This window comes from Canis lupus, chromosome 30, assembly GCF_048164855.1.
Source record: "Canis lupus baileyi chromosome 30, mCanLup2.hap1, whole genome shotgun sequence".
Taxonomy (NCBI): Eukaryota; Metazoa; Chordata; class Mammalia; order Carnivora; family Canidae; genus Canis; species Canis lupus.
Window position 1 is genome coordinate 22,536,322 of NC_132867.1, and position 26,257 is coordinate 22,562,578.

The window sequence follows — 26,257 nt, forward strand, 5'->3', positions numbered from 1 at the left end:
CTCATGATTAACAATATGCATTCTAATAATAGTTTAACTTGATAGATTTCTTGAGGCTCTTGGGTGGCTCAGTTGCTTTTAAGCATCCAACTCTTGCTTTTAGCGGGGGTCATGATCTCAGATTCTGGAAATTGAGCCCCACATTTGGCTCCATGTTCAGCATGATATCTGCTTGAGGTTCTCTCTCTCTGCTCCTCACTGCCTTGCCCTCTTGCTCTCAAAATAAAACAAAAACTTAATAGATTTCTTGACTGAAAACTGGTCAAACAACTTATTACACACTAGAAAGATTGAAAACAAGCAAATAAACAAACAGAAACCATTCTCATTCTCCATCCAATTACTTCCTTGGATGCTTTTTCCTATAATAGATGCTTAAGAAATGTTTTCTGATTATTTATTGCTGTATTTAATATATTATTCACTTAGGTCTCTTAAGGTTGGTTTGAAAATGGGTGGTATTAGGAATGACACATGCACAATATAGACTTAGTGACCCTCCAACTGTATACAGTGGATAATTAAATATACTGCATATAATAAAGGCTGAAACTAATACTTCTGATGAGTAATTATAATTTCCCCAACATTATATACAAATGCCATCTTAAGGAAGGCAGCTGGGGATCCCTGGGTGGCTCAGCAGTTTGGCGCCTGCCTTCAGTCCAGGGCATGATCTTGGAGTCCTGGGATCGAGTCCCTTATCCAGGTCCCCGCATGGAGCCTGCTTCTCCGCTGTGTCTCTGTTTCTCTCTCTCTCTTTGTGTCTCTCATGAATAAATAAACAAAATCTTTAATAAAAAGAATAGTTTAAGGAAGACAGCTGGGAAATTGTGTTAGTTTTAGAGATTTTTTTATGGTTATTATTTTTGCTATTACAAAGAAAATATAATATTTTGTTATTAAATGTTTCAAATAAAAATTAATGTAGAGACATTTTCTGCTTACCTTCTAGAGATTTTGCATTACTGATAAAAGAGAATAAATATTTGGGAAAATTCATTATTCCAACAACAATAAAGTCACAAAATGGGATTTGGGGGTTATTTTTTAGGATAAGAAGCACCTCCATATGTTGTGAGCAAATGAAAGGACAGCTCTCAGGACTGGTTTTTAGATCAGTTTTTCTCTAATCATACTCTCTTAAAATAGGTCATTCTCACAAACGAGACCCATGTTGGTTATCTGTCATGTAAACAGAAGGGTCGAGAAGTGCAGATATTAATTGAAAAAAAAATATCCATGCCTTCCTCCCTGAGATATATTTATATGTTGTCACTTTCCTAGAATAGCAATGTTAATCATCAGCTAGAGAAAATACTTACCTGCTAATTTCATAAGATATATTCAACCTAAACAGTGACTTAGAGTGCTATTTTTAAAACACTGTCATTTTTAGACATATTAATCATGTTTATTGATTGTAAGAAGTCAAGGTGCACTAGGGCAATTTAATGCACATCATTAAAATAGAACAAATTAGGTGATAGCCTACACATGCCAGACTCTGAGCATTATACTACAGCAACAGATCGGGGCATGGTCATGACAAAATGTAAGCATACTCAAAGGCAAAGCATAACATATTTGGAGTCAGAATCTGGCAAATGGTTTATTAATTATGCTCATGGGATAGCATAAGCTTAATAAATACAGAATGTATGTGGTTGTCTGCATACAAGTGTATATCACTGAGTTTATAAATTCAGCATAAAATCTTCTACTCCCAAACTGTATAAATTTAGAAGCTCAATCTGTTTATGTTACCTAGATTATGCAAATATGTATGTATATATACATGTATATATTTCATATTTTCTATTTATCTTTATTGTCACTGATTCCCAAGACCAAAGTTATTACATCCTTAGAAAAACTGAATAAAAGGGATTATTTCTTCCCCAATACACACGGCACACTCCATGACAAAAGCTTCTTTTCTAAATTCTACTTGTTTAATAATATACCAGCAGGAGTTTAGAAACTTCTTGGAATTGTAAACAGAAGTCATGATTTGGGCTATTCAACATTACCGACTCTCCTGCTGTAGGGCAGTGAAAAATTTTTCCCAATGGCCTCAATGGTTAATATTTTAGGCTTTATGACATGAACAGTCTGTCATAACTACTCAATTCTGCTGTTAGTAGAAAAGCAGCCCCAGATAACACATAACATATTGCTGTAGCTGTGTTCCAATAAAATGCCATTTACAGAAACAGTGAAGGGTTGGGATGGAGATCCCCAGTATGCGGACCCTAGCTCTAGACTAAATCAAAACACATGAAGAATTCAAGCCATCATGCTTATATGGGATCATGGCCAAAGAAAAGCCCAGACAAGGCTTTCTTTTAGAAAAAAAGTTTACAGTGATAAAATTTATGATAAAAGATAACCGTATGCACACTTATAACCTGATAGTGGTTTTGGCAGAAAGTTAATAGTTGTGGTCTGTATTAATAAATGCTATTTCATTTGCTTCAAAATGGCGGCCTCTCATCTCCCTTGCTCTCCAATTATGGAAAGGAAACCATAAGAATATTGAGGCACATTTATATAAGGCTAAACTCTGCATATACTTATAAATTGAATATATTTTACTTGTTAAATTTAAACATCATTTACACCAAGAAAATATTCATTTATTATCCCACCTAATTCTTTGATTAGCATGTATTTATATATATGTGGTTTTAAATAAGTACATATTTTCGCTATTTTTATTTCAATTTCCTAATTTTAATTCAAAATAATTGATATTCTTCTGAGATGAGGCACAATAATACATAACATTGAACTCCTGTTACTGAAACTTATAATCTTATATACTGAACTATTTTAATCTGCCTAACAATTATTTTGGGGAATCTTAAGTTTTCCTGATCTTGTTAGTTTATTTTCCATGACTATGCAAGGATGAGATGCCCAAATCTTACATGATGAGCACTCTTGGCTCCAAATCATCTTATCATATCATTCTTTGCAGGATCCAAAATTATCGAAAATAAAACCCTACTAAATTTTTTATTGGGACAATGAAACTATCCACTGCTAGCTATTTTATTCATAACTTATTTTCCATTTCCATATATTTTCTACAATTTATTGATTAGCAACCAAATTTATTCTGAATTTGAATGAATTTTATACCATAAATGTCAGAATTATTTGTTATATCTACTGGTAATATTTCCTGGCTTCTCAAACCTTAATTTTTAGTTTGTAGGATTTTATTGTAATTTCTGTGCTATTAAATCTGAGATATGGGTGTGATACAAAAGATTAATAACTACATATCTATTCTTTATCAAAATATTCTGCACTTTGCTTAATGTTATACCTGTTAATTTTACTACTTGTACACTATGCACCTTTTATTTTAAAATTCATTAATTATAAGAGTGGTTTTCTAGTATATAAAATAGTATTAAAAATAGAATTCTACAACCTATTATAGCAAAGTGGTAAAGATTGTGAGTTCTTTAATTATATTGCCTAGGTTTGTAACCACTCCAAAATTCAGTAGCATATGACCTTGTGAAACTTACTAAACTTCATGACTGAGATTCAACCCCACTAAATGGAAAACACAACGTAACTATTTCATGGGATTATGTGAAATTTAATTATGTTAATACTAAACACATAGCCTAATACCTGGCTTATAGTAAATATCACTTAAAACATCTATCATGTGCATCACTTAAGTCAATAAGTCCTATAGTAGTGATATTATAGCAAAATATAAAAGCTTAAGTAGAATTTCCAATTTGAAAGAGAAATTAAATATTAAGCGTTATATTTTAATATTGATTATTTTACTGAACTATACTTTCTACTATAGCAGTTTTAAAAGAAAGTATCTTTGAAGGTACATTTCTCATTTCATAAAATACATGTTTGCATTATTATAATCTGGTTACAGGATAAATATAGACCAAAATATTACAGATACATGTATTTATCAGGAGTTAACCAGACAACCTCAATAAAATGAATTGATAAACTAAAGGTTAAACTGATTGAAATTTATCATCTAAAATACAATAGAGCACCAATGGCAAACATGGATAACTCAAAAGAAAACTGCTTATATAAATTTGCTTGTGTGTAGTAGGAAATTTTCCACATCATGTTGCTGACACTCTTCTTAGAATATTAATAATACAGAATTTGTTTTCTCTTTAATGCAAGATTTAGTAACTCAAAAACAATAAGAAATAGTATATTATATTTTTGCATGAAAATATGTCTATAAGATTAAAGCATTGGGTAGTATAAATATTATTTCCAAATTGAATAACACCTATCTACTCCTGGTGAGCTTCAAGGCACATGTGCAATCCTTCTTGCCATTTTTCCTGTCCCATGGAACAGGTTGGAAGTTCTATGGCACTTCCATGACACTGGGGGAGATTTATAAGAAAACCATTACTTGAGTTTTGTGATAGTGATTTTAAAACATTTGGTTTGTAAAATACCTGGGGCACTTATTTCAAAAAAGAAAAATGCTGACAATCCAAGTGATTACAAAGCAGGATTCCTTGAATCATGGTTGAGAAAAACAAGACAGGAAATATAAGGGAAAAATAATAAAGATCATTTAGGTTTGTGTTTTGGTGAGTCTTATAAAAGAACAACGTGTCTATGATCTTAACCAAAATATCATAACCAATATGCTGATTTGATCCTTTGGTCCAATTTTCATTCATAAATGGATTTACTTAAATCAGCAAGCCATATCTAATTGAATTATATGGAATATGATCATATTTCAATATCCAAACTAGTTAAACAATATGCGAAATTTCGGTAGAACAAGATAGAGTCAGTCTCTTGCTTTTACCCTTCAATTTTCATTGATGTTACCCAGAAGATGAATCATATTTATAAAGCAACCATTACATAATATACATTATCCCAGAAAATACAAGGTTCATATAATCCAAGTTTCAAGTCTGACAGAATTCCTTCTACCTACAATCCATCTTTTCTTTTCGGTTTTCAGTTATTTAGTACCCACCTTCCTCCCCACAAAAATAATTTCTCCACACACAATGGCTTATGCATATTATTTACAGGTCCATTTAAATTTACTTTTAATGAGTTTGGTTTTATTAATTGATATCCTTATATACTTATCTGGAAATATAAAATCTTATTTAGTAGATACTGTATTAGAAAACATAGGTTATTGTCCTGCTTCCATTGTTAGACAACTCTCTCAAACTTGATAAATTTTAGTTTCCTCATCTCTAAATTTTAAAGAGTGGGTCATATTTACAGACTCCTTTTTATCTCTCAAATCCTATGTAATTCTCCATCAGCTTTCTGCCTTAAGATCACTGCATGTAAGATATATTTTGGGGCAGCCCGGGTGGCTCAGCGGTTTAGCGCCACCTTCAGCCCAGTGCCTGATACTGGTGTCCCGGGATCGAGTCCCACGTCGGGCTCCCTGCATGGAGCCTGCTTCTCCCTCTGCCTGTGTCTCTGCCTCTCTCTCTCTCCTCTCTGTGTATTCTCATGAATAAATAAATAAAGTCTTTTAAAAAATAGATAATATTTTGAATCTGAAGAATGATTTGAAGTCTTGTCTCCAACACTTACTATCTGTGGGGTTTTATATAAAAAAATTAATGATTCATGCACCTGTAAAAGTGGAGTAATATGATTTATTATTTTGGATATGAATATAGTAGTAGGGTTATATAACCAATAGCCTGATGAAGCCTGACAGTATCTATGCTACAGGTAGATATTACCTAGATAATATTGTATTTGGAGTAAATTTTTTATGTTTTTTATGTTTCTCTATGCTTGCACGACCCAGAGATCCCTCTTAGTATACGGAATTTTACTTACAATATCTAAATTTCATATGGGGAATATAGAAACAGAAAAAAACATTAATTAATTTGTAAATAGAAATCATAATCAGAAGCCATTTCATACGATTATTTCAATGTTTTGTTAACATCCAGTGACTTGGTAACTCGATTGATAGATAGATTTGATTAAGACTAAAAAGATTTTGAGTTATCTCATATGATGATTTCAGATTATTTGTGTTTTATTACTCCAAATTTCTTTAGTAAGAATTCCTCTAGCAACAAAAGTTTATTGAACTTTACGATATTTTAAGTTTGCAAGGAAATTGGAACAGGATCATGCATTTGATGGGATTCTATTTCCCCACAATAATACTGTGATGTTCATAAAGATCTTTACCCACTTTTTTCACCCGAAATTATTTTATCTTCTCTGAACATGTTTTTCCTTGCCCCCTTTTTTATGTGCTTTAAATTTTTTTTCGTCAATATACTTCATTCCAACATACACCAACAAGGCAAGTTTAACAAGAAAAAAATTATACATTTGCCATTTATTGTATAGACTGGTGCATTTATGATCAAACTTTTTCTTCTACCATAAGCTGATGGCAATTTTTTCAAATATCTGGTGGAAAAGCTTATTGTCCTTTTGCATGGACAAGAAACACTACATAGAATTGTTATGAGACAAATAAAATGAGATAATGCAAATGATATTGTTTTATAGACTACAAAGTGCATTGAAAATAAGATCTATTACCATAACTGTATGCCATAACCAAAGAAAGTTCTGAGTTTGTATTATGTTTGTCAAGCAAGTTGGAACCAATTACTCTACTCATTGTTGGGTTAGTGTGATTGCTACTGCAAAAACGGTAATGAAAATCATGGCATCCTAATTCAGAATATATAGCTTCTTATTATCTGAGTGAAGTGGATGTAAACTATATGTAATAAAAATACATATTATCTGACACAACAAAACTAAAACTTTCTAAAAGTCAAACTTTAAAATATCAATTAGCAATGTTTGCAATACAAAGATACATTTGGTATAATGTAGTGCACTGTTGTATTTTAGCTTCATATCCACACAATTAGACTAATTAAATATTTTTACTTTGTTACTTTTGATTAAAAAATAATATCCAATCAACTGCATATTCAGAAAATTAAAAAAAAAAAGATCTAGGAAGATAAGAAGGAATGAATGCTTAGAGAAATTAGTTTGGATGAATTAAGTTATCCCCTTCCTAAAAACCCTTCAGTAAGAAGGGTTATAAGATCTAGCCATTGCCACAAGAAAATGTTAAAAAAGAAAAAAAAGAAAAGAAATGTAAAAACAAAACCAAAACTTGATTCTTTGACATGTAACAATTACAGAAACTACTTATATAGTGTTCCTTTTAAAATGGTAAGCAAAGCACACACACACACACACACACACACACACACATTTTTTAATCCTGATAGAAACAAGGTAAATTCTATTATACTTATTTTACATACAGGAAAACTAAAGCACAGAAAGATAAAGTAATTTGCTCTTGAACAGAACCAATATTTGAATCTAGAGAATTTGGTTGTATGGTTCATGATTTTAAATACCATATGATGGTGGTTTTCAGAATATTTATAACAAGACCCTTTAAAATTAGTAGCTACCTTTCTTTCTTTGAAGTCTCCATCAAAACAACTGCTTGAACCTCATTGGCTTCTCTTGCTATTTAAATATAAGGTCTTTGAAAACAAGAAGGACATTATTTTTGAATCTTCATATTCCAAGTGCCTAATGGTACTGGCACATAATTGGTTTTAAACAAATGTTTGCCAAGAGGATGGATTCTCCTGCCAAATTGGTATGTTTTTATGACATTCCCAACCTCCTTTTATTATGTCTTTCTGGTTATTTTCAAAGGGTTGATTCAAACTTCCTTGCCAAACTCGTTATTACTCAATATGTCATAAAGTCTCACATAGAATTGATCATGTCCTCAGTATTCTCCAGAATTCTGTATATATTTCTAAAATAGTACTTCTACATTGTATTGTTTTTTATTTGTGCACATCTTTTTCCCTATCAAGTTTCTTCAAAGTAGATATATCATTCATTGTTGTACAATCAGTCCCTAATAAAGTGCTTAAAATTAAATAGTTGCTACCACTTAAAGAGTTCTGCAGCTTAAAAGACAGTAGATTTCTCGATTTTATTTGTCTTCAATTGTAAGAGACATAATCTAATACTGGTCTGGCTCATATTCTATGTATTAAAAAATTAAATCCATCTTAAGATTCATAATTATTTCTAATATGTAAATAATATAAACAAAGGGATAATCTATGAATCCAGGAAAGAGAGTAAATTCTGAAATAAGCTATATGCCATAATGATTTTGGCAGTGTGATTGAGTAGCAGAAATGGGTTTTAAAAATCAGAATTGTGATAGGACCTCACCCTGCTATTTGCAGATTATGCCCTTGGTCAAGTCACCATATTGCTTAGACTTAGTTCTGCATTTTGTAGATAACTGTGCATATTTATAAGGTTGTTTTAAGGGTGAAATGAAATATATGTGAAAGAGCCTGTAAAATGTCAGTGTAGTATGTAAGTTTGTCTAAAACTATGTAAAATATAAGATCCTTAGCTGCCACAGTCTCAATGCATACATTAAAATTGTGATTTTAAATATTTTTTGCTGTGAACTACAGTTTGTGTTATTATAATTTTGTGCTTTAATAATATCATAAATGTAAATTTTGGACTGATATATAGTGCATGTATATAGTTTATATAGGCATATATTATTTAACAAAAGAACAATTTTGTTTGACTAGGATGAGCTGTGATCTATTCTGTTCTGGCCTATTCTAGTCTATCCACTTTTAATTTAAAAATTATATTTGAGGGGCATCTGGGTGGCTCAGTTGGTAAAGTATCTGACTCTGATTTAGCTCAGGTCATGATCTCAGGATTGTGATGAGATTGAGCCCTGCATTGAGATCTACACTGGGCATGGAGCCTCTTAAGATTTTTTTTTCTCTCCTCTCTCTACTCCACCCCTCTAAAAAAAATGCTCTTTGAAACACAGTTAAATAATTGATTTTGTTATTCACAGATGAGTTAAGCCCTAGAGTTTGAAAACTACCGTGTGACAGTCCCAGCTTACTTTGTAGAAGAAAATTGGTGATATTATGGGAAAGAAAAATTTCAATAAACTATGAAAATTATTTTGGTAGTTATTAGGAAAATTCATAAATATTCTGGTTTCCCTCTCTTTTAGAGAATCATTAAAACTGTATTAGTATTAGTAGATAGGTAAGGTCATGAATCTTAGTTTGATTAAAAAACATGAGATGTGAAAAAAATATGAGAGGTGACGTATTTCACTTCTAGAGAGGAGCACCAAGAAACTAAAATTTTGTCACTTTACCCTTTATTGCATGGTGAGTCTCCATGTTCTCTATGACATAGCTCTGTCAGCTTTGGTCTCAGAGTGAGAAGACATGGTCACAGCATCAGTTGGCTTGCATAGGACATGTAATGTGAGTAGAAAATAAACATATCCTATCCTGACTGATAAATAAATTAAAGGCTATGTTGTGTTAGTGTAAAAAAACCCAAGGTCACTGAATTTTGCTTGATATTCAAGTAGAGATCACCAAATAAATTATCGATTTTAAAATAATGGACATAATAGTAGTGGTACATGTAATCAGGCAGAAATTTGGAAGACAGATCATCTACCTAATAGACTTGTAGAACTAGGGCAAAGAGCTGGAAGTTAGAATGTTTGTAGGTTTTATTCCTTCCTGTTGCTTCATTTGCTGTTAATCATTTTGGAAGCAGGAATAAAAGGGAAGAGAGAGAACACATAAATTCGGAAAATGCAACCGTGCAAGAGGCAACTGCTTTTCAATTCCAAAGGGAAATGGTAAGGCTGCGTAAATCTTTAGCTAAACAGCAGTCTAATTGTGCCTTCAAACATAAATCAAAGCAAAGATGTGGTTGTCAAAGCCATTGAGAAATCTCAGAATAAAACCAACGGAGGATGTGCCTCCTATGATAGTTAATTTTATGTGCCAAACTGACTGGGCCATGGGGTGCCCAGATATTTGATCGAATGTTATTCTGGATGTTGTTGCAAGGGTGTTTTTGAATGAGATTAACATTTTAAATTAGAGATAGAGTAAAGTAGGTTGCTTTCCTTAATGCAGATGGTCCTTTTCCAATCAGTTTAAGTCTGAATAGAACAAAAAGGCTGACCACGCCTTTAGTAAGAAAGAGTTGTTCCTATCTCTCTGCCTCTGAACTGGGACATTAGTGTTTTTTCTGCCTTCAGACTTGAACAGAAACATCAGCTTTTTGGGGGCTAGAAGTTACATGCCTTCCCATGAGAATCATACCATTGGTTCTTCTGGTTCTGACCTCCAGACTTGAGCAGAAATTGAACCATTGTCTCTACTGGGCCTCCAGCTTGCATACTGCCAACCTACCCTGCAGATCATTCTATTAATTCTATTTCTCTGGAAAATCCTAACTAATACACCACCAATCATTTCCATAGGAAAAAATTCTAGGAAAACAAACTAAAGATTTTCTTCTAATGCTTGACAGGTTCAAGATACAAGCAATTTATATGAGGGATCTTCTACCTGGCACAATGGAAGAAGACAAAGAACTAAATTTCAATTAGAAATTAGTCTGTTGTTTCAGCTAGTCATGTAATCCCATCCGTTTCCAGGAGCTGGTGATATTCTGACAGTGGGGAGACGTAAAAAATAATTGTGAAGAAAATACTTGCTATGGGTCCTTACGAAGATTTGGGTAATCAAAGAGTCTGTTATTTACTACTTTATACAGAAGTAGTGCTATTAATAATTTCATAATTCCACATTTAAGAAATATCCTGCATTAATACATAGTGCATGAGTATTCTCCAATTTAGCAGATGATCTATGTAAAAGATAGGGATGCTACATTGAATTGCTGGAAATCAAATCTTCTTCATTATTTATAACCTTAAAGATACTTAATTTCTCTTTATGTATTTGATATAACAGATCTGTAAAAGTAGGAAATTAGGTTAATTATTGATGTTTCTTGCTGCTGTTTTATGTTTAGTTTTTAAAAATGTTTTATTTCTGTGTGGTATTCCATATGCAAATACATCATTATTTATCTATCGCCTGTTCATGAACTTTTTGAGATGACTTCCAAATTTTTATTAATTTATATATATATATATTAAAATATGGAATGTATATAAAATTTTATTATACTTACTAGAGTAATGGAGGATTGATTCTGCATCACATACTATGTTATACTATTGCATATTATAAGAGTTACAGTATTATATCAAAATGGAAAATAAAGGAAGGCTATTCAGAAGGTTTTAGGGTCTGAGCTGGTTGATTTTATTTTATTTATTTATTTTTTGAGCTGGTTGATTTTAAATCAGATTTTGCAAGATGAGAATCTGAAAGAGATTATACAAAGTTTATGTCATACTAGCATAGGTGACAGTGAAGTAAGGGCCTTGAAAATAATCTTGATGAGCAAAACTCATCAGGGGACATCTAGGTGTGTTGACTTTTTAATCCCTGCCCTGCCAAAATAGCACAATATGTTGATCAAAGTACAGTTTGTTAAACTGACAGTAGTAAAGCGGGATATCAAACTGACTGTCTTAATAGGGTATTGACATGGAAAATTAGGGTAGCATGTTTTAGTTTAGATTTTAGGCTAGGTGATTTTGATATGGGTTTTGAAAAGCTGAGAAATGATTATAATTGAATAGAGTCGATAACATCATAGCTTTGGGTTGGTGAATACAGCATAGAGAGGACCATGAAGTAAGTCCTGACTAGCAAACTGTTGCTTCTGATAATTAAGCTGTATAGTGGATTGATGTGAGTTCACTGTGTCCTCTAAAAAGTTATATTGAAGTTCTAACATCCAGTACCTGTCAGTGTGACCTTATCAGGAAATATAGTCTTTTCCAGTACAATTAGTTAAGATGAGGTCGTACTGGGTAAAGGTAGGCCCTGATCCAGTGGCCTTAATCCAGTATCCCTGTAAAAAGAGAAAACACAGACACAGACACACAGGGAGAATATCATGTGACAAACAAATGCAGAAATTGGGGTTCTTAAAATCAGCATCTTCATACCAGGGAGTACCATGAATTTCTAATAATCACCAGACAAATAAAGACTCAAGAAAGGAACTTCTGCTATGACCTTCAGGGGACAGCAGATTTTGTACTTCTGATCCCCCAAACTTTGAAACCATGAATTTCTATTTTAAGTCCACCAATTTGTGGCAATTTGTTATGGCAACCCTAAGATATTAACAAATGAATTCAGTCTTATTGTCTGGGAAAACCTATGTCTTAGAGCAAGCAGCTAATTTAATTTTTCTTGTTTCCCAAACTGTTTAACATAAGGATGGGGAAGTATGTCAATTCCCAGTGTGGTGTCACATAGGAGAGAATTAATTATGCTAGTTTCAATTCTCAGTTACTTCACTTTTTTATCACCACTAAAATGTAATTTACTGATTGATAGTGTAGTATATTTATAAATCAAACACATAAAGGCATGTTCACAACATATATTAGTGTGTGTATATATACATATATACATATTACATACAATGTATATGTTAGCTAGATAGATCTATTTAGATATATTAATTGAGCATTCAAAAATAAAAAAAAATCTACTTCAAATATCCATATTAGGAAAATAATTTTTGACTAATTTATCTAAAGAAATCTATTTTATTTACATAAAGAATAAATTAAACACATAACTTTAGATGATATCACTAGAAAGAAATATAATCTTTAATGTACAATCCTTATTGTAATGTATAATCCTTAATGTATCTTCCGAAACAATTAGACAAAAGTGGTATACACTATTTGACAAATATTGTACCTTGGGCATTCAATTACAATAACAACCAAGCACTCAGATATAAACCTGGACCAGGGTTTGGCACATCACCAAAAATCAGCTACTGAGAACCTGGAAATCTCCAAAGAAAAGGTCAACTTTCAACATTCTCTCTGATAAGGCTCCTTTCAGGTAGATTCATGGAAAGACTAACACAAATAGTAAATAATATAAATTCCAATGAAACACACAAGAAAAACAAAATAAGCTATGCTGTAGATGGAAGGAATGTTAATTTATGCTCCAGTGTTCCAAAAAAGAAATGCATAGATGACAAATCACTAATTTTCTCACTAATTGGAAGATCACTGGAGTAGGGAAAATGAATTGGTGCATGTACTTAGGAGGGGCAATCTCATCCTAGATTTGAAGTATGTTATTCTAGTTTCTAAATTAATGACCATCCGTGTAGCACAGGGATTTATTGTTTCTTCCCTCTGTCTCTCTCTGTCTCTGTCTCTCTCTGTCTCTGTCTCTCTCTCTCTCCTCATTATATGAAGATTCACTTACTAAGCAAATGTGAGCATGTTTCTGAAGCTTAAAAAAGGAGGAGCTGCAAGTGGGGAAATTTTAGATTTAGAGAAAAGGTAGGAGGGAGGGATGGTGATAGTATGTGATAGTGTTGATTCCACTAATTTTGGTGCTTGAGAATAAGTGAAGCTTGTTGTGGTAGCCAAGGCTAGAATAAGGTTCAGATAAAACCAAAATACATTAGAGGTTTTCAAATGACCCATTAATTGACCCAAATGTCTGTCTTGGCTCTTCTGACCTCCCCAACCTGATCCATTTTTCCTTAATTCTTTTTTACTGTTCACTGTGTCTTAAAGGCTGACCCACATGACTTTATCAACTGGATATTTTGTCTTCTGATTTATGTTGATGTTGGCCAATGGGGAACCCTGGCAAGAAATCAGAAGGGAAGAGTGTGAATTTGTTCCATTTTTTCTTCATTTTATTTCCTGTGTTACCATTCAGAGCTGAATATATTAATATCACTATCATAGAAGATCTTCCCACATACTCCCCTCTCAAGTTCATTAACCATTCCTTTTCTGATTCTTCAGACCTTAGATAAAAGGATGATAATAGGTTGGTGCTGTCACTTACCTAGAACATTGTGCTGTTTCAGTTCTTCTACATTCTATCCACATGTCTGTAAATAGTCCCTTGGTTAATTTCTTTCTTCAAATTTATTTTCGGGATCCCTGGGTGGCGCAGTGGTTTGGCGCCTGCCTTTGGCCCAGGGCGCGATCCTGGAGACCCGGGATCGAATCCCACATCGGGCTCCCGGTGCATGGAGCCTGCTTCTCCCTCTGCCTGTGTCTCTGCCTCTCTCTCTCTCTCTCTCTCTGTGACTATCATAAATAAAATAAAAAAAAAAAAGTACAAATTTATTTTCTTCCCAACTTTTTGAGGAATAATTGATGAATATAATTTTAAATATTTGAAGTATATAAGTGATGACAGGATATCCATATATATTGTGTAATAAGTATCATTGTGAGAATACTCAAGATCTACTCAGAAACATTCAAGTATACAATATCGTATCATTGACTATAGGCACCATTCTGTACGTTAGATCCTCTGAACTTAATCTTTTTAACCATCTGCTTCTTGCTGGACCTTGACTAGCATAGAGTCTGGAGCTACTTAGTTATAATTCTGCAAAAACTTTGGAGTTTTCATTCAAAGGAATAATAAAGAAAGTGAAAGGGAAAAATTGTTCAAGATGATTGGGCTCTGTAGGAAAACTCAAGAAAGCTTGAAACTACCATGAAACATTTTTTGCTGTAATTTTTATTTGTACTATAATTAGTAGCATCCCGAAAGTAAAGATATCCCTGAAGTGAACATTTTGTTTAGAAAGAGAACATTATCTTTTGTTTCCAAGGATCCTAGTTTAGTTGGCTGAAAGCCTACTTATAAATATTCATTTTACTTTCTAACCTACCTTTCTCTTCTTACCATCTACATTTTCATCCACTGTTTTATTCATTCTGCAGGCATTTCTAGACCCTCCATGAGATCCACACACATTTACTCTCTCCTTACTTAGAACAAGAATCACTGCAAAGCTGTGTGGTTGCCATTGCTTAACGTGACCATATTTTGATACCTGGAGAATTTTGATGCTGAGAGCTGACAAAGACTTGATTATTTTAGTGATATATAGATAGATGATAGATAGATAGATAGATAGATAGATAGATATAGATATAGATAGATATAGATAGATATATTGTTATATAGATTATAGATATAGATATAGATAGATAGATAGAGATAGAGATAGAGATAGAGATAGAGATAGAGATAGAGATGATATATAGATATATATATATATATGCCAAAGGAAACAGTAAGGAAACACAATAAATAGATCTAAATAATTGATGGCAAATTCTCCTTTGCATGAATTGGCCAGCATTCTTTGGATAATGAGTTTCAAACAGGACTATTTAGATCATAAAGCTATGAAATTTCAGAACTAAAGATGCATGAACAATTACTATGTCAGATACATAAAGAAAAATTAAGTGTGTTTTCCAAGATCTCATAGATAATTAATGAAGATATGATAAACAGCCATTTGATACCCCTTCTCCACTCTTTGCATAGATCATTTTGTGCATTCCTTAAATAATTATGTGACTATAGATACTTACATGAGACATTTCTCACTTCCATAACACAGCTTTCTTTAGTCATTACTTCAATTGTGAAAGAAGGCTTACCAGGCCTAAATCCTCTAAATTAAAGACAGATTAAAGTATCAGTGGAATAAATATTCTGGAAGTTTAAGCAATCTTTTATTTTTTTTCTCTCTCTTTTTTTTTTTTTTTTTGAGAATGTAACAACTAAAATATTGGTCAGCAGAAAAATATTCTTTTTTTTTTTTTTAGAAAAATATTCATTAAAAAATTTTACTTGTCCATTTTTCATTTACTTATTAAAAATATGTCAAATAGTTATTATGTACCTGGTATAGGTTTAGATGCTGTTGACATACATTGAAGAGGGAAATTTAAAGATAAGATAATTTCAGATAGTGTTAAGTGAATTGAAGAAAATAAAATATTACTGAGCCTCAGCAAAACCGAAGTCAAGGAATGATAGCTTCATCAGGTAAAGCATCTCTTTTTACATGACAACTGAGCAGAGACATAATTACTGAGATCATCAGTAATCAGAAGATTAAAATAACCAGAACAAAGATTCTGTAGTGAATAAAAATAAAAGTATAACAGGTGCAAGAACAAAAACTTGATGTAGCCTGAAAACTGCAGTAGAGACAGTGTAGGTAGGCAGAATTGAGGAAAATAGATCATTTATTCAGGCTGAGTTAAGGTGTAGGAATGTTATCCTAAGAAAAGAGGGTAAATGTTTGGAGTTTTTTGTTTTGTTACTTTTTTTAAGAATCTGGGTTGAAGAATACATGATATAAGAGCTAAGAAGATTGTTCTCTTGCTCTAATCTTGAAATTAAAAAAAAAATCTTTCAGACAATAGAAGAGGTAACTATTCTCAAATAATTTAAATATCCTGATATATCCAAATGGCTGAGAAACTTCTAAAAAGCTGAACAGTTGTATTAGTCATCAGGAGGATGAAAATTCTGGTCAATGTGGCATGACCTATATTAAGAAACATGGAATCTGAGATTGTAAATTGGTACAATCAGTACACAAATCTACCAGTAGTCATTAAAACTGCACATTTTTATAAACCACATCTTTGTAAAAATGCTATTCCTAGGTTACCATCAACAGAAATAAGCATCTATATACACCAGTGGACATATTCAACAATGTTCAAAACAGCTCCATCCTTAACTAGCCTGTACCAAGAAACTGTGTCAATGCCCATCAACAGAAAGTAAGATGCCTAGATCATTCTGTAGTCAACACAAAGAAAATTAATGTACTAGAAGTGTACTCGGCACTTCTTTTGGATGGCTCTCCCAAACATATAGTTGAGGGAAAGAAGTTAGATGCAAAATTACACTGTTGTTTACATTTGTGTAAAGTTCAAACAAAGACAAAATTAACTTATGCTGATAGACATGAGGTGGCCTTTTGGTTGTGACAAATTGACTATTTCTGAGATTCTGGTATATTCTATTTCTTGATATGGAAAGAGGCTATATTGCTATATACATCCCAAAATAAACACCAATTTCTACACCTACAATTTGTAATTTTCTTACTTCAATAAAATGATGGGAAAAAAGAGATCAGTATTATTAGCATAGATTCTATGTGGTGAAAGACTGTATGTGCTGAGAGTGGAAGAAGACATTTTTGTAATTGCTGGAATAATAATAATGGCTTGCCCTAGATGTGGGGGTTGTGTAGGTGGTTGGGGTAGGGTAACTGGATTCATACATCTTGGAAGCGACAGCTATATTATGTTAGGCTAAGTATAATCATTTGTAAAACAGATGTTATTTCTAGATATGTACAAAAGAAGTCTCAAGAATAAAATAAAAGATATATAGATAGAATTTAAGTTAAGAAAATGTCAATTATGATCAATAAAGAAAACATATCTGAATTTTATGGGAAAATATTCTTCTATTCCTACAATTATTGTATTTCAGGGAAAGTATTCTCCTATTCCTACAATTATTGTATTTCAAGTATTTTTTATTACTTTTAAGGCTTCAGAAAAAAACAAACACTGCAATTCATAACTCAGTACATACAATTTCTTAAATTGCTTTATTTACCTAATAACCACTATTTTTCCTATTTGAATATTATAATTCTAAATACTCTTTCCCCTCTTCAATATGACATTTAAACTTTTCTTAGCATCTCCTCTACGAATTGTCCTCCAAAAAGGGCAAGTTAATATAGCTCCAGAGTTTCCACTTTGGGAACAAAGGAGAAAGGAACAATAGTTTAGGTAATAATCTAGTTGCTAGATTTATACTGCAAAACACTGGGAAGCATCCTGTTGGAGCAATGCCTAAAAAATTGTCATGGGATGTTAGCAAAGAGAAACCCAGCAGTTGTCCTTTTTCTTCTCTCTGTTCTCTGCCCTCCTCTACCTCACGACCAGCAGCCCTAAGCAGATAACTTGATAGTATGTCTGTATTAGTTTTCTATTGCTGCAGTAAAAAATTACCATAAACTTTGTGGCTTTAAAAACACAAATTTATTAATTCAAAGTTTCTGAGAGCAAGATGTCTGAAGTTATTAACTCAAAGTTTCTGTAGGTGTGATTTAGCTGGTCGTTTGGGCTACCATTTGAGGTTCAATTGGAGAGAAATCTGCTTCCAGGCTTACACGATTTTGGGCAGCATTTGGTCTCTTGAGGCTTTAGAAATAAAAGCTTTATTTCTTTGTGACCATGAGCTACAGTCTGCTCTTGTTTACTTGCCATGAGGGACCCTCCAACAAAGGCTGTTTGTTCCAGGAAGAAAGCAAGGAATTGAGAAACTCCAGCAAAATAGGCACTTTAACCTTATGTAAATGAATCACATAATCAGAGATGTCCTTTCACCTTTACAAATTCTTTTGGTTAGAAGTGAGTCACAGATGTTACCAATATTCAAATAGTAGGGATCACACAAGGGCTTGAACACAAGGCGTTTTGGATTATTGGGGCCACTCTAAGAGATTGTCTATCCCAGTCCACTCTCTAGCTGCCAGTGACTCCCATCTGTTCCATACCTAAAATAATTTTACCAACTTTCTCCCAAATGCCAGCAAGAGTTTTAGTCCAATATAGCATCTTCTCAAAATCTAGAGCTCATCATTGAGATTGGAGGTAAGTTAAAAAAAAAAAAAAAAAAAAAAAAAAGCCTGCTTCTTTTCAATAGAATTTAGGGTGTTTGGCTATCTTTCTAGTTTGTACTCTCCTTGTCCCTTCCATTCCAAACAGCTAATGTTTTTGCTGAAATAATTTTCTCAAGAACTTTGTGGGTCTCTCATGGAACTAACTCAGGTTCTTTTTTTTCTTTTTCTTTTTTTTTTCTTTTTTTTCACAAAATCCATTTTATGAGGTCATTTAGAAATAGTCTATTTTGAGCTTTGGCTGAGCTGGCTGAGGGACATGACTCTTGTTTCCTAAAGATATCATGGTTTGATTGAGAGATTCTATGAGTCACACCCTTAATATCTTAAAAAGAAAACTTTCAATCTCACTTTTCAACCTTTCTGATGATTTAGAAATAGTTTACACTATCACACTCTTTTTTCTATAGACATTGCTTTCTTGACAGTGCTAAGATGTCATTTCTAAATTTTACCATCTTTTCCCATTGGAAGAGTGAGAATGTCCCAAATCCTTTCATCCTGGTTGTTATTGTACTTAACACATCTTGCTGCAATTTATCTCACTTTTCTTGAATTTTGCTATAAGTAGGAAAAAGAAATCAGGCAACATCTTTTCTACTCTGCTTGGGCATCTCCTTAGCTAGGTCACCAAATTCATTAGCACATTTTCTACTTTCCACTTTATTATAGGCAATAAAGTTGCTAAGTTTCACAACTATGTAATGAGGATCCTCATTCTTTCTAATTCCAAGAGCATGTTCTTTATTTACTTGTTAGCTCTTACTGGCAGCATGCTCCAAGTTGAGATGTGTACAGAGAGTAAGTTTTGTCTATCAAAGTCTTCAAAATTCTTCTAGCCTACATCTACTGCCAATTAAAAAGCCATTCCCATATTTTGAGGTATTTGTTATGGCAGTATCCCATACTTAGATATCTGGTTTTCCTATGCAAACCTGCAATAAAAATGTTAGCTAGGGATAGTTTCTCATCTGGAGGCTCAAATGAGTAGAAATTTACTTACAAACTTGCATTGTTGTGTATACTATTACTTGTTGGTTGTCTTCTTGGGGCCACCCTTAGCTTCTAGAGGCCACCATCAGGTTCTTGCCATATAAGCTTATAACATGCCTATTCTCTTCATGTAAAGCTGCATAGAAATGGGAGACTTCATCAAAATAAATGCTATAATTATATAACGTAACTACATAATCAAATATATATAGTTATATATGTCCTGTCACTTTAAACATATTCTATTGATTATAAGCAAATGATAGGTTGAATAAACACTCAAAGAAAGGAGATCATGTACATATGTGAATACCAAGAGGTAGGGATTATGGAGCTCATCCTAACAGTGATATCTGCCCCGAGATCCATCCTCAAAATATCTTTTGAACGTGGGTCTTGATATTTGCTAGGGGTTGAACATTTTATATATGTTATTTACTTAAGTTCTAGCAATGGTGTCTAATTAGATGAATACTGTTATTCTGATTTTGCATGTGAGAAAATGGAGGTGATTAATTTGCTAATGGTAACATAAGGAGTAGTGATCATTTCTGATTTTGCATGTGGTAGGATTTTTTGCAAGAATAATTTCCTCCCATCTCTTCATTCTGTCCTGCCTTTGCATTTTCCAAATAACCTACTTACCTTCTCATCTAAGAGAATGCACAGTCATCAATACATTCTGATTCTTAGGACTATGTTAAGAATTAGCTCTTGAAAATAAGAATGTGATGCTCAAAGCCCTCCTATTGCTTTCATCTGTCAAATAGCTTCATTTCATTGATAAAATAATAAAATTCAGAAACAGCAGGCAAGCAAGATTTCTTTTGAGATAAATAGAACCTAGCAAAACAGCTGGTCCCAAAGATCAGGTCTTTGGCAGATGCTCTCTCTATGCTTCCATTGATGGCAATCACTTAGGCTTTCTGAAGACTCCATTACTATAAATAAATATTACTTAGGTTTCTTCTATATGCTGTATTCTATCCTGGTTTTAGTCTTGGCTATTCATATTTTGAATATTGAAAAATTATATTTAAATATGAATATTCATAAATATTTAACCTGCGACTCATAAATAATCACAAAATATGTTATCAAACAGATGCTCTAAAGAAGACCATAGTATGTCAGTCTTTCATTTATTAAAAAAAAATATACCAACTGTTACAATTAAAAGTCAGTGGTTTACAATTAAAAGTGTGTCTATGGCTTAAAAAGTTTGATCTGCACCATTTTGTATTAGCTATGTCCTATGCTTCCTCTCTATACCCTCACAGTGTAGCACATGCTTGAGAAAAACAAGTACTCAAAACGAACTAGCTTCTGATTGAAGAAAAAAAAAAACTGCTCTATAATGAATCACACAGAATTATACAAATGACTCTGCAGGACAAAAATGAAGAAAGCATAATTATACCCATATTTTCTATAAAATGTTTTCTCAGAACAATATGCTTATAACAAATAAACTCATTGCCCCTTAAATATCATCTCTACTTTTCTTCTGCAATAATGGAAACTCTAGTTTTTCTGTTTGTTTTAACATCTTTACTGCGCTATAATTTACAACCATAAAATTCACCCATGTAAAGTGTATAATTTGATGTTTTTTTAGTATATTCACAGATTTTTGCAACTGTAGCTAAAAACTAAGTTTAGAACACTTAAATTACCTCAAAAAGTAACCCCTAGGAGCTAAGGTGGTGGCTAAGTAGGAGAACCCTAGGCTGGTCTTGCCCGTGGAATATGAGTTAACTATCAAATCATCCTAAATATCCCAGAAATCAGTCTGAAGACTGACATAACAAATTCCAAAACTAAAGGGAGAGAAGAAACCTCATGGAAGTAAGTAGGAAGGGCGGAGAGGTGGTTTGAGGCAGAAAGGGATCAGGACTGCTGTGGAGGAGAAGGAGCCATGGTCCAAAGAAGTGTGAGAGACACAGAGAAAGAGAAACAGGGAGAGAGAAAGTCAGATAGAAAGACAGGGACAGAAAGGCATGCAGGAACCCACACCCAAAGCCATTTACTGGGAAAAAAGAGAAGAGCTGAGTTTCTTGCAAGCAATGGGGCTTCAAGTCTGGAGTCTGAAAGGTCAGGGAGCTTGGCTGGCTTAGAGTCCTGAGGGCACTGCCCTGTGCCTGGAGAGAAGACAGGCAAACAGCCCCAGGGGCATATGGCATGATTTGCACTTCTTGGAGAAGTCACAGAGAGGTAGTTTTCCTACAAGGGCCTCTCTGGGCCCACAGGAGCTGACTGGCACCCTTTCTCTCCCAGCCCATCAGCAGAAATACAGGCACCAGCAGGAGGCAGCTCTGGACCAGCACAGGCTGCCTCACTTACTTCCAATAAAACCCACTTCCTTGCATTCTGGGGAGACTGTCTTTTGAGATCCAGCTTGCCTGAATCCCAGTGCAGTATGATCCTCCCCCAGAAGACCAGTGCAGGTCCCTGCCCACCCTGCCATCCCTAAAACCTGGAATTTAAGAAGTCAGCAAGCTGGGCTGGGCTAGAACCTATAAGGCACTGGGCCGCTCCTGGTCAGGAGGCAGGCTAACAAGCTGGAAACAGCCATCTGGAAAAGGCCTGGGACACACCTCAGGGAGATAATTTGTTTGTCTCAGAATGCTTTCCTGAGAGGCAGTGGGCTTGGAGACTGTTCTCCAGGAACAAAGGAGGTGACCAGTGTCATTATATTCTCCTGCAGGTCAGCATCAGCACAGAGCCCTCTAAGGTGGCAAGCAGCTAGGGACGATGGACAGCTGAATCTGCTGACACCAAGTCCCATACACTTGCCCTCCAGTCTCTTAAGGATACTTACAGTTGTTCAAGTCTTCTGTTTCCTTGTAGCTCTAACCATTATCGAAGGTGAGGTATTGAAATCTCCAACAATTATTGTTCAATTGTTTATTTCTTCCTTCAGTTCTGTCAATTTTACTTCATGCATTTTGGAGATCTTTGTTAGTTGGTTATATATTTGTAAATTTTATATTATCCTCACTGATTGGCTTTTCAAAGGCTTTTTTGTCAATTTATTTAAATTAAAAAAACTCTTGCTTCATTTGCTTCTCCTATCCCTCAGCCCACACCTTTGGCAACCACCAATCTGTCCTTTATCTTTAAGTTTTGTTTTCGGTTTTGGTTTTTTTTTTTAAGATTTCACATATAAGGTCACGTGGTATTTGCCTTTCTCTGTTTGGCTTCCTTTACTTAGTATAATGCCCTCAAGGTCCATTTCTGCTGTTGTAAATAGCAGAATATTTCTATTGTAAATAGCGATATTTCATTCATTTTTATAGCTGAATAGTATTCCACTATCTATATATACACTAAGTCTTCCTAGTTCATCATCTATCAGTCTATGCTTAGGTTGTTCCCATATCTTGGCTATTAAACATGAGGGTGCAGTTGTCTTTTAGAGTTATTATTTTCATTTTCTTTAGATAAATACTAAGAATTAAAATAGTTGCATAATATGATAGTTTTTTTTTTTAATTTTTTGAAGAGACTCCATACTATTTTCCACTGTTTATTGTGTCTGTAGAAACAATCCCATTTACAATTGCATTAAAGAGAAAAAAAATACCTAGGAATAAATTTAACCAAAGAAATGAAACACCTGTATATTGAAAATACAGTATATTAATATAAGTAATCAAAGATGACACAAATAGATGGAAAGATATTCCATGCTTATGGATTGGAAGAATTAATGTTAAAATATCCATAATACCCAAAGCAATATATAGATTTGGTGCAATCCCAATCAAAACACCAGTAGCATTTTTCAGAGAAATAGAAAAGAAAATCCTAAAATTTGTATGGAACCACAAAAGACCCAAAAAGCCAAAGCAATTCTGCGAAAGAACAAAGATGGAGGAGGCATAATGCTCCCTGATTTAAAACTGTATCTGCAGATTTAATGTAATCTCTATCAAAATACCAACAGCATTTTCCATAGAGCTAGAACAATCAGTCCTAAAATTTGTATGGAACAACAAAAGACCCCAAGTAGCCAAGATTATCTTGTGATAGAAAAACAAAGCTGGAGGTATCACAATTTCAGATTTCAAGTTATTCTACAAGGCTATAATATCCAAAACAGTATGGTACTGGCACAAAAATGAACACATAGATCATTAGAACAAGATAGAAGCCAAGAAACAAACTGTCATTTATATGGTCAATTATCCTTCAACCAAAGAGGCAAGAATATGTAATGGGAAAAGTCTCCTCAACAAATGACACTTGGGAAACTGGGTAGCAACATGCAAAAAAAATGAAACTGGACCACTTTCTTACACCATACACAAAAATAAATTCAAAACGGATTAAAAACCTAAATGTGAGACCTGAAACTATACCAGTCCTAGAAAAGATCGTAGGGAGTAATGTCTCTGACATCAGCCATAGCAACAGTCATCATGGAAAACAGTATGGAGCTTCCCCCCAAATTAAAAAAGAGTTACTCTGCAATCCATTAATCACACTACTCAGCATTTACACAAAGAATACACAAGCACTAATTCGAAAGGATATATGCACCTGTATGTTTATAGTAGCATTATTTATAATGGCCAAATGGTGGAAGTAGCCCAAGTGTCCATCAATAGGTGAATAAATAAAGAAGATGTGATACACACACACACACACACACACACACACAATGGAATTTTATTCTGCCATAAAAAAGAATGAAAGCTTACCAATTGTAACAACATGGATAGAACCAGAAGAGTATAATGCAGAGTCAAATAAATCAGTCAAAGACAAATACCATATGATTTCACTCATATGTGGAATTTAAGAAACAAAACAATGAACAAAGGGGAAAAAAGAGAGAGACATAAACCAGAATACACACTCTTAACTATGAGTACAAACTGATGGTTATCAGAGGAGTGATGTGTGGGGATATTGATGAAATATGTGACAGGGATTAGAGGCACTTATCATGATGAGCACTGAGTAATGTATAGAATTGTTGAAATACTATTTCGTATACCTGAAACTAATATAACAGTGTTATCTATACTGGGATTAAAAGAAAAAAACTTAAAGTTAAAAAACTCTATATTACAAAGCTATGGTGATTAATACAGCATGGTATTGGCATAAGAAACAGACACATAGATCAATGGAACAGAATAGAGAGCCCAGAGACAAACCCAGACATATGTGATTGATTGATTTACAACTAAGAAAGAAAGAATATACAATAAGAAAAGGGCAGTCTCTTTAATAAACGGTTTTTGAAAATCTAACCATTAAAATAACAGTGTAGCTACTCCAGATTTCTTGTATAGTTAGACATGGTAATCTCCTTTTCACCTTTTTAAAAATATTTTTGTATCTAACATCTCTTATAGACAATGTACAGTTGGATCTTGGTTTTTATTTTAATCCAAATTGATCATCAACTTTTCAATTATATATTTTAATCCATTCACATATCTTATGTTTATACAGTTGAATTTAGACCCGTCATTTTGCATATTGCTTTTTACATGTGTAATGTCTTTTTGTTGATCCATTCTTCCTTTACAGGCATCCTCTGTAAACATTATGCACATAATATTTTATGCAGTTCCTTTGAAATAATTTAAGAGAAAAAAAGAAAATATAAGAAATTATGCTATATTTTAATTACCTATATAATTGTCTTTACTGATCTCCGCTTTTTCCTGTGCATTCAAATTCCTACCTGAAATCAATTGTATTTGACCTGAAGAACTCTATTTAGAATTTCTTGTAAGGCAGGTATGATACTAATGAATTCACTTAGCTTTTGTTTATCTGGATCACATTTCCTACATTCTTAGCAGGTATCTTAATATTTGTTCAAAGTCGGACATTTTAAATAATAGATAATTGCCATTCTGGATACACTTTTGGCCCTTTCCTCTCTCCTAGAGGTCGATGTCATTATTATTGATTATTTGGTCATTTGTTTATTTGTTTAGTGATTTGGCTTAATATGTTCTGTGAAATATATTTATACTGCAGAGTGTCCCCTCTGATGTTCATGCTCACATTTCTTTCCTTACTTTTGCCTTTAGTAAAGGAGAATTAATTAGGTAATACCCCTTAGGTCAGGGTAAGTCAATTATCGGTCAAAGTTCATACCTATGTCTCTTTGCTCGTTACATATTTACCCTTGACCTGCAGATGAATATGTAGCTTGGTGGCTAATACCATAGTTCAAGGAAATTGTACCCTCTTCCTATGTTCAGGCAAGGACTAGTGTGGAGATGTTCCCTCTGTGATTACTTTGGAGAGGGTGCAACCCTGGGTATCCACACACTCATCCAAATGGTTTTTAATGATTTATTTACAAAAATATAGATTTATTTATTATAAAGGGATGGGGGAATAGGGAAAGAGGGAGAAGGAGAGAGTCTTAAGCAGACTCCTCAGTGAGCATGGAGCCCAAGGCGGGCCTGGATCTCACGACCCTCAAATTATGACTTGAGCTGAAGCAAGAACCAGATGCCTAACTGCCTGAGCCACCCAGGCATTGCAAGAATAGATGTAATTTTATTTTTTAAACTTGGCTTCCCAAGGATTGCCCCAGTTCAGAATAGCTTCTTATACAGCCAGTGTAGTATGAGAGAGAATACTTCAGCCTCTTGTGCTGATTTTTGATGTATCTGTATGTGGTTAGAGAAAG

At 33.6% G+C, this 26,257-nt stretch overlaps 2 long non-coding RNA genes across 5 annotated transcripts in view; one reads left to right on the plus strand and one right to left on the minus strand.

The window, feature by feature from the left end:
* The first annotated feature begins 9,325 nt into the window (after nt 1-9,325).
* The window catches only part of LOC140621288 (uncharacterized), a 37,847-nt gene continuing 20,915 nt past the window's right edge, over nt 9,326-26,257 (plus strand). For 3 of the 4 annotated variants that reach the window (XR_012021013.1, XR_012021016.1, XR_012021014.1), the window contains exons 1-3: nt 9,327-9,371; nt 10,444-10,653; nt 22,295-22,455. This is a non-coding gene — a long non-coding RNA (uncharacterized lncRNA). Of the gene's footprint in view, nt 9,372-10,443; nt 10,654-22,294; nt 22,456-26,257 lie in introns of all 4 variants that reach the window. The other variant, XR_012021015.1, reaches the window with a different exon arrangement.
* Nucleotides 17,931-26,257, minus strand: part of LOC140621287 (uncharacterized) — an 80,981-nt gene continuing 72,654 nt past the window's right edge. Inside the window, exons 3-4 of the long non-coding RNA XR_012021011.1 lie at nt 19,598-19,723; nt 17,931-18,201 (exon numbers count right to left, since the gene is read on the minus strand). This is a non-coding gene — a long non-coding RNA (uncharacterized lncRNA). The remainder of the gene's footprint in view (nt 18,202-19,597; nt 19,724-26,257) is intronic.